Raw genomic sequence first — 9,323 nt, 5'->3', positions numbered from 1 at the left:
GTTGATAAATCAGCAAATAGTTCCCAACTTACAAAATTCACAAAAATAAAAACACCATGAAATATTCAGTGTATGCAGTAGTCATGCTCAGGGGATACCTGTTGAGCTGCTCATTATACAGTGTAATTTCTGATGTCACTATCTTGTGAAGAATTCTCCTTAGCTTAGAAGCCAGTCCACAGTTCCACTTTGTGCATGAGCAGAAAAAGGTCATTTGCACAATCAGGCATGTTGGTTTTTTAATTTAATGAGATATTGCATTCGCGATGTGATGATTATTCATGCAGTCCTTATACATGGTGCTTGGAAGCACACCCAGCTGAAAGTAAGCTTGATATTTGTCAATACTGATAGAAAGTGGTTGTGTATGCATTCAATATAAAGCATTGAAATGGATGCCTGTTGAAGTTTCAATTGAGGGACCATTTTGGTCACATAGTCTGTATACAAGTTCATTCTTTGTTTGAACCTGAATTCTAGAAATTGTTAAGTTTAGCGAGCTTAATGCATTATGCTGCTTTGAAAAAGAGTGAAGTGCCTATAGACCAACTGAGAAAGTAAAAAGAGAAAGGTCTTTTTTTTAACCAAAAATGTGCACATTAGCAAACTGTGAACTGGCTTATATGCTAATGATCATGTGATTCACTTTATTTTGTGACATTTACACATTGTGTACATATTGTACGTAGGTGAGCATGTTGGAATTAGTTAAAATTCTGAGAGGGCAAACATTTAATGGTTTCCGTAAAAATGTGGCCTTTCGGTAAAATGTCTTCTTAGCCCATCATCTGACTGTAATGGGCCACATGTGTAACAACCATTTGACTTGATTTCAGATTTCTGAGTTCTGATGCAATGGAATTCATTAGATTGTCTTAGATTACCACCATGAGTGCAAAGGTCAAAAAGTATTACTGTAAAACGAGGAATGTTCGCGTGCATTTTAACTTTGCGAGAGCCAAAGATTCGTGGAATTAAAATGCATGTGAAAGTTCTTGTCTACACTATATGCATTGAATGTTAGAGGCAACTCGCGAATATTTCATGTCGCAAAAAAGGCCGTCACCGCCAATTCGCGAAAATTTCATGACGCGAAAATATTGTGTTTTACAGTATGTCATGCCAAGGCTGTCAGTTCTCATTCTTCCATCCCACCATATCTGAATTCAGGATGCATGTAAGAATTGAAATCATATTTGTGACCATACATCACAAAACCAACAAAAAGTCGCACACCTGATTGTATGTAAAGACTCAAAATAGGTGAAATGGGTCTGTGTAGTCAATCTTGAGTTTTTGTTATTCCTTGAAAGAGCAATTCTTCTTAGATATTGTCATACAGTTTAGGGTCACAAAATGAATGGAAAATAGTGTCTTTTTGCAATATTTTCTATTTCAAAGAATAGTGTCTGTATGTAGAAGCCTCTTTTCATGTCTCAAAAGCCCTTTTCATACTCTTCGCTTTCAACAATGTAGTAACTTTTGAAAGGATGATGTTGCTGCTTTTGAAGTATAGTACATGTATTAGTCATGGATAGAATGTGTTGATAGAGCATGCTCAATTTCAGCTTAATCTGATAATTCATTCATTGTTGTTGCTTTGGAATCTCACACTCTGTTTTTGTCCCATTCATTACACAGAGCATGGCTTATTATTGTAACTGCTTGAATAAGTAGCTATACTTCAGAGCCTCTTTTCTCAGTGCACACTTTTCCAAACTGTAAAACTCTAGTCTCTGCAAAGACGGGGAGAGTTTCAGTTTCGTGTGTACAAGTGTATCTTGTCTAGACCAGTTTTGAATACCTGCATCTGCATTGATTTTGCCAGATATACATTTTGTAATGTACTTAAGGTCTTTTTTTCTAAGAAATCATTTACATGTGTTTGTTTCTGAGTTCTACAACATAGTGATAAGTATCTTTATATGCTCCCCGTGATGGTGCATAAAGTTTTGTCAATATCTTTCTGAATTTTGTCTTGAGTAGTCATTGCTCGCCTTAGCAATACTGTAAATACGTGTTACAGTCATGAAACAGTTATCTTGTAAATTACTCTTGGACTGTACATTTGATGAATTTAATGAAATATTTGTTTTTCCTTCAAATTGAAGCTATATTTTTACAAGATTTTTTTTTCTTAATGTAGAATCATTGTTGCACTTTGTCTTCATGCTTATGTGTGATTGTATTTATTGTTTGTTTGTCTATTTATTGTCCTTGTGGGATTTTCTTTTTGCTGTTAAGCGTATACGTATATAATTTCTGGCAACACAAAAAGTACAAAGAGGGCTATGAAAGTGTTGCTGACCGCAAAGAACAAAACATAGAAAATCTGTTGCCAATATTTTTGATCTGTCATACTGCAACATAGGGCCTCTAGATCTCTATGCCAAACTTAAGCATGTTATAATACAGTAGAAAATGTTGATAGATTTATGCCTGTGTCCATATTTATTCTTTTATGTATTTATTAGTGATGCTGAAGATAATGATAACCTAAGTATCCTACTACTAGTACTGTAAAACCAGAAATGTTTGCGTGTATGAAAATTTTGCAAATTTTCCCAGGAACCAAGATTTGCTATTAAAAGTAAAATGCACACAAAAGTTCTTGTCAACATGATGAATTGAATGCCATTGGTAATTTGAGAATGTTTCATGCCTCCAAAATGGCCGTCTGCTCCAATTTGCGAAAGTTTCATGCCGCGAATAGTTCTGTTTTGACAGTATTAGCTGTCTCACTTTTGCGCCTGTCCCAGAAAGATGTGTGCTTCACCCTGTAGTCTACCTTATTTTCTCTCTTTGCGTAATTCCTTTCAAGTAGCTGAAAAGTCCTGTCCATTTTACTATGGAGTTCTTTGATGCCTACAGTGTAGGTTACCCAGCGATGCCAACTGTATAACTATCATTTAGTATTTTATACTATATTTTGCCAAAAATACCGGTACTGAAGGTGTTTTGAAAGTACCATTTTTCCCAAATTGTACATTTAGTACATATGTCAACCGCAGGAAAGGTGTTAAATGTACATGGATTATTTTACACCAGAAAAAACATATCTTTTTGACCAGAAAACTGCAATTCTGTTAGTTTGACATCCGTATGTGACAGTGTGAGTGCACTGATAGTAGAAGAGCCATCTGAGGAGACAGTGATATGCTATTTCTAAAGAGGCTACCCTGGGTAAATTAGCCCACTGCTATTAAAGATATACCAAGAATATTATTTAATTTCATCAAGAGAGAAGCATTATAAGTGTGCCATATGTATTTTCATGTATCCTTGGAAAGTGTGTCCTGTTGAATTGTCAGGCCCAATCCACTTTGTTGATGTAGCTTGTTAATGTGTGGGATATTAGGCAGTGAGAAATTATATATGTATACTTTTCCAAATTTACAATTGTTTGTGTAAATTATATGTTTGTAAGTACATGTACGTGACATGCACACCATTATTACGCTTCTGAATCTGAAGAATTGAGTTGTCATACCCATTTGGATACTGCAATACTGAATACCACAAATTTTACTGTCTTGTGTTTTGTCTATCTTAGTTTCATCTTATTTTGTTATTGTGGGATTTTCTGTTGGGTATTTTTGCATTTATGCAACATTATGGCGTGGATGTACTGCTTTTGTATATCAGATTTGTATGTGATTTGTTTGATGTACAATGGACTGTCAGCAAATACATAGTATCTTTGCACCTGTGAAATTACTTTGTTACACTTTATAGTGAATTTTTCATTCTAGTGGGGCTAGTAAAACAAAATACAAAGAAACACTGAAATTGTGAGTGCAAAGATCAACTGTTAAATGATGGTTTGTTATAGAGTTACAGTGATTCTTACATGTGAAAGGAGTCAACTATAATTTGTCTTATATTTCATGCACATCTCGGTAATCTCTGTTATTTTGCAGTACTTGCTGGTTTAACCTTACCAGTGGCGGATCCAGACGGGGGCGCACCAGGCGCGCGCCCCCTCTCTATTTTTTGTTAAAACAAAATAAATAAAAAGAAAAAATGGGGGGGGGGGGGCTCTTGCGCCTCCCTTTAATTTTGTAAAGGCGCCTCCCCTTTACGGAAATCCTGGATCCGCCCCTGCTTATTGTGCTTTGGTCCCCAGTTGGCACGCATACTGGAGTGCTTTCTGTGCTGATTGGCACAGATATCTAGAAACTAATCGTAAATAAAGATAGAGACTACCAAATTACCCGTATCCCTATTGTGTCACAGTAGTCTTCCTGTTGGATTGAGGCAAATTGCTACCCATGAATGGGCTTGCTACCTTTACAACTAGTGAAAGGGGAGGAATTACTGAATGCAGATGAGAAGATTTGGCAAGGAAAGTTAAGTCCCGGGAGTTAAAGGCATATACCATTTGCAGATGAAACAAAAACCCAGCATTAGTGCTTTAAAATTGTTGTAAAATGTGAGTTTGGAATAGAAACAACCACTGTAAAAATTTGAATCCGTATTATCGATGTTAAAGGGTGTGTACAGTTCTGGTCGAGGTGAAGATTTAGCTTTTAACGTTTTGCGAGATATTCAGAAACTACTCTATAAGATGTTAAAGAGCATGCAGTTCTAAGGGGTATCAAAAGTTTATTCGATGAAAATCGGTTTTGAAATGGCTGAGATATCCAAAAACAAGGTGAAACAAAGATATCCTAATAAAGTTGGGGCATGTCGCCTTTTATTATTAGCACTTTTTTAGATATCTCAGCCATTTGAAAACCAATTTTCATCAAATAAATGTTGAAACCTTATCAAAATTACATGCTCTTTCATATTTTGTAAGAGGCTTTTCATTATCTCACTTAGGAATGTTCAAAACCTGAATCCCTACCTCAACCAGTACTGTACAGTCCCTATAAGTATTGTTAAATACACAAAATGTGAACAATAGTTACAATAAAAATGTTGCCAGACTAAACCATCTACAGTTACGGTTTATTAAGAAAAATACTGGTATCTCCTTATATTTAAGGCTTTATTGCAAAAAATTTTACATGGTAGGATGTTTTGTGATACACCTGACCAACACACATGCATCAAATGTGATATCTTGAATTTTTTTTTAAATCACTGCTCCCAAAGGTAACTGGAACTTTAAGTGCACTTCAGTGTATTTGAAGGAAAGCAGATACAGGGACAACAGACCGTGGTATGTTTCTTTAACCCATGAAGTCCGAGAAAAAATTTCTGCGGTTATTCTTTTGCATTCTTTGATAGTATTATCATAAGATAGAATAAAGATATGGTGCATATTTGAATGCTATTTTGGTCACACATCATTTAATGCCAGTGTCAAGATTACTTTAAACTGAGCAAACTAATGAGATGATTTTCTTTTACTTTTGATGAAGGCAAGAATGTTACAAATGAGAGGAGGATGTTCATGCAATTGTATGCTCCTATGACATTGAAAGTCCAAGAAGTTGTGCTTAAATGTTCCCATACTTTTAGGCATGTGTGATGCTTGTTGAATTTAGAAAAAAATGTCAAGAATTTGGGCTATTCTTATGTAGACATAATTGATCAGAGTTCTCTATGCTCTTCCAGTAGAAAAAGTAGATGTTGGTGATCATCACTTTTTAGTCTAATTTGATATAAAGTGTTTGCTTTACCAGTCATATGGAATAAGCAGTCCACATCTTAAGTAAGGCAGTTGAATACAAAATTTCTCTTTTTCTCATGTTCAGTGCACTCCCCTAAACAAACATGATTATAACGAAACTCTGGACACAATGAACTAAAAATGCAGGACCCACGATTATACACTTTGTACGTGTACATACAAGGGTGTATCTTTGAACACTTTATTGTTCGGCTACCGAGTACTATTAAAATGTCAGTGTAATGAAATGAAATTGCTGGCTCCCCAAAGACTTCATTATAACTGGAGTTGCCTATATTTGAACATGTGCCTGCAAGGGTGTAGGCCTTTGTAGATGTCTTTGGTTAGACTGTTGTCGAGCTTATGGGTGTTCCTACATATGATAATGGGCCGAATGCATAAAACAAGCAATTGCTTGTAAGCAATTGCTTTAAGCAAAAGCACAAGCTCGTCTAGCAAAAGGTGTAGCTCAAGCAATTGCTTAAATCCATATGCATAACCTTTTGCTTGTGCCCATACCTTTTGCTTGTTCCGCACAAGCAATTGCTTGCATTTTCAACAAAAGGAACGTCACGCCTGTGCGAACACTAGAACAAAGGCAAGTGTGACAGCATGTATTTGAAAGGGCATGTGCAATGGTGTGCGAACATTTCCTGACATAGCAATAGAGCTATGAAATGGCACTCATAAATGCGCACACAGATGCACACACACACATCTATACACACACACACGTACTGGCTGATTCCCATCACTGCTTATAGAGATAGCCCGGATCTGCCAGATCTCACGTGGAGAGGGGTCTCCTTGCTCTCCACCGAGGTCAGACATCTACCTGTTTTTCATCACATTTTGCGTGCTGACCACTGGACTTTCCCGTTGTTGAAATGAAAAAGTTTCTAACACTGCTAAAGAATAATTTCTTGTAGATTTATACCACTCCTGCACAAGTGTGGTCTTTCTTGCATGAATGTGACAATGATACTTAAAAAGGAATGTCCAAGTTAACAAAAGCTCAAGTTCATTTTGCAGAGCTTGGAAAATCGTAAGCAATTGCTAGCAAGAACAAGCAAAAGGTATGTTTTATGCATACGTTTTTAAGTAAAAGCTTGGTCTCTAAGCAATTGCTGGCGGGCAGCAAGCAATTGCTTGTGCTTGCTAGCAAAAGCTTCTGCTTGCAAGCAATTGCTTGTTTTTATGCATACGGATTCGAGTAAAAGGCTAGCACAAGCAATTGCTAGCGTTTTTGCATTCGGCCCAGTGCCCTCCTCCTCCTCCTCCTCCTCAACAGTTCTGCCTCTCGCATGATCTCCTTGATCTTCTTCTGGCGGACATTTTTGTGTAAGTTTCTTCCCGTTAATTCCTGTGCCGATGTTACTACGCTCAGAAAGATCCTGTTACGCTCATCCCGCTGCGTTTACGCTGTCACTACGCTCTCCCCGCTGCGATTACGCTGTCACTACGCTCTCCCCGCTTGCCGTACGATTAAAATTAGGTCAATTTTGATCGGGGAGATCGGGAAGAAATTTTGATCAGGTTCAAAATTTCTTCCCGATCTGAAAAGATGCCCGCTCCAACCCCGACCTACACACGCTGCTGCTACGATGCTTCCGATCCCCGTACGCTTTTGCCGCTCTCTCCCGATCTGCTAGATCGGGACAGATCGGGGTCCAGATCGTGATAGTGGAACGGGGGCTTTAAACAAATTACACTGAACAATGTTGATGACATCAGAGCCTCATATATTTCAGAAATGTAGCAGTGTAATTCCATTACAATACCACTTGCTCAACAAGTTCACCTGTGAAAAATCCATGCATGCCTTCTTCTTTTGTTCTGCTTCCTTGAGCCCCAACTCATACATTCTTATGGTGAGGCTGCCATGTCACCATCCTTGTTCATTGCAATTTGTTATAGATTTTGAAAACATTCTCATTCCTCATCCCAATCACTATAGATTCTGAATCTCTGTACTCTGTTTGATTAATTTATAAAATAGTTGTTCAAATGTTTAAGTCTGAAAATCATTCGGAGGTCCCCTTTAAGGCCCAATCCTTATTCTACCGATACTATGTACCATCCTTCTATCCCAATGTAGTCCATGGGCCAAGAGCCGAAAAATGGGTTGTTGGTACTACCCGAGGTGGCAAAATCTTTTTGGTGTCATTTTGTTTGTCGGACATAGATACGCTTATCAAGCTATGATAGCATTTCCAAATGAGTAGCTTAGTCATAATAAATGAATTTTTAACCAATTTGGTCTCGTTTTTATATCCCTATACTTCTGAATCGAAACTAACCGCCATACAAATACGAGCACTGGCTTCTGCATGTCCACAGGTGTTCTGTTGTAAACGCGGTGCGCTTAGTCTTTATTCAAGGCAGCGAAGGGAATATCCAAAGGGTTATAATGTCCACAGCTGACACGCGGTGCGCTTAGTCTTTATCTAGAACAATGTACCGTTATCATATCTAAAGTTCCTAATAAAAGGGATTATCTATACTGTTTTTATACCACCCTCTCAACAAATACATCAGTTTTAAACAAAAATCACTCTGTTCATTTACAACATTATTAATCATAATGTATTGTAGTGTACCGGTGCATTGTTTTTGCATAATCTTTCATTGTTGGATGGAAATAAAGCGACATTGGCGTGGTATTAGCGTTTTCAACGTAGCGTTTTCACCGGAAAATGCTAAATAATTGAAAAATACGCTAAAATTCACGAGAAATTTTGTTGTTGTTGTTGTTGTTTTTAGATAAAGGGATATGAATATTAGACTAAGCGCTGTGGACATCATAACCCTTGGATATTCCCTTCGCTGCCTTGAATAAAGACTAAGCGCACCGCGTTTACAACAGAACACCTGTGAACATACAGAAATCAGTGCTCTTCTTTGTATAGCGGTTGGTCTCGATTCAGAAGTACAGGGATGTAACAACGAGACCAAATTGGTTTAAAATTCATTTACTATGACTAAGCTACTCATTTGGAAATGCTGTCATAGCTTGATAAGCATATCTCTGCCCGACAAACAAAATGACACCAAAAAGGTTTTGCCACCTCAGATGGTATATCAATATCTGGCCTGGCCCATGGACTAAAGGAGAACCAACTGAATTTTCATCATCACGCAGTACCGGGAGACACGTGCCCAAGGGTTTCTGAAGGTAACTGAAGGTATTTTCTTCTACGCTTGCAATAATATGGTAATGAACGGGATAAACTATACAAATTTATCCCGTAAATCAAAAATAACTTCATCGTTCGGACACATACTTTTGCTCATTAGGCGAGCAAGATGTTGTGTGTATTTAAATTGTTGAAAGCAGGCAAGTGTCATGTATTTTGAATAAAATTGTAAATTTTCGAGGTTATTAGTTTTATATTATAGACCTCATGTTCTTGGTGAGGTTGATGACTACTCTGTTTATGATAACTTGATTTCTTTTACTGCATTATAGAATATACAGGGTATATGGTTTTATGGTATATGAATGTTTTTTTTTTTTTTCTGCGACCTATAATGATAATATAATTTGGGTAAGAATGTAATATAAATGAATCGATCACGTCATTCCTATCGTTTAGAAGCGAAATCGCCCTACCATACTTGATGACATTGGTTTTGACCAATGAGGTTACAGGGGGAGAGCGTGAAACGCGTGATCAGTGCGTGCAACTCTGCTGTTAGACGT

Source organism: Diadema antillarum, unplaced genomic scaffold (assembly GCF_040938485.1).
Source record: "Diadema antillarum isolate AM-2024a unplaced genomic scaffold, OU_Dant_1.0 seq00000112_RagTag, whole genome shotgun sequence".
NCBI lineage: Eukaryota > Metazoa > Echinodermata > Echinoidea > Diadematoida > Diadematidae > Diadema > Diadema antillarum.
The sequence above is the reverse complement of the archived record's forward strand: the minus strand, read 5'-3'. Positions refer to the sequence as shown.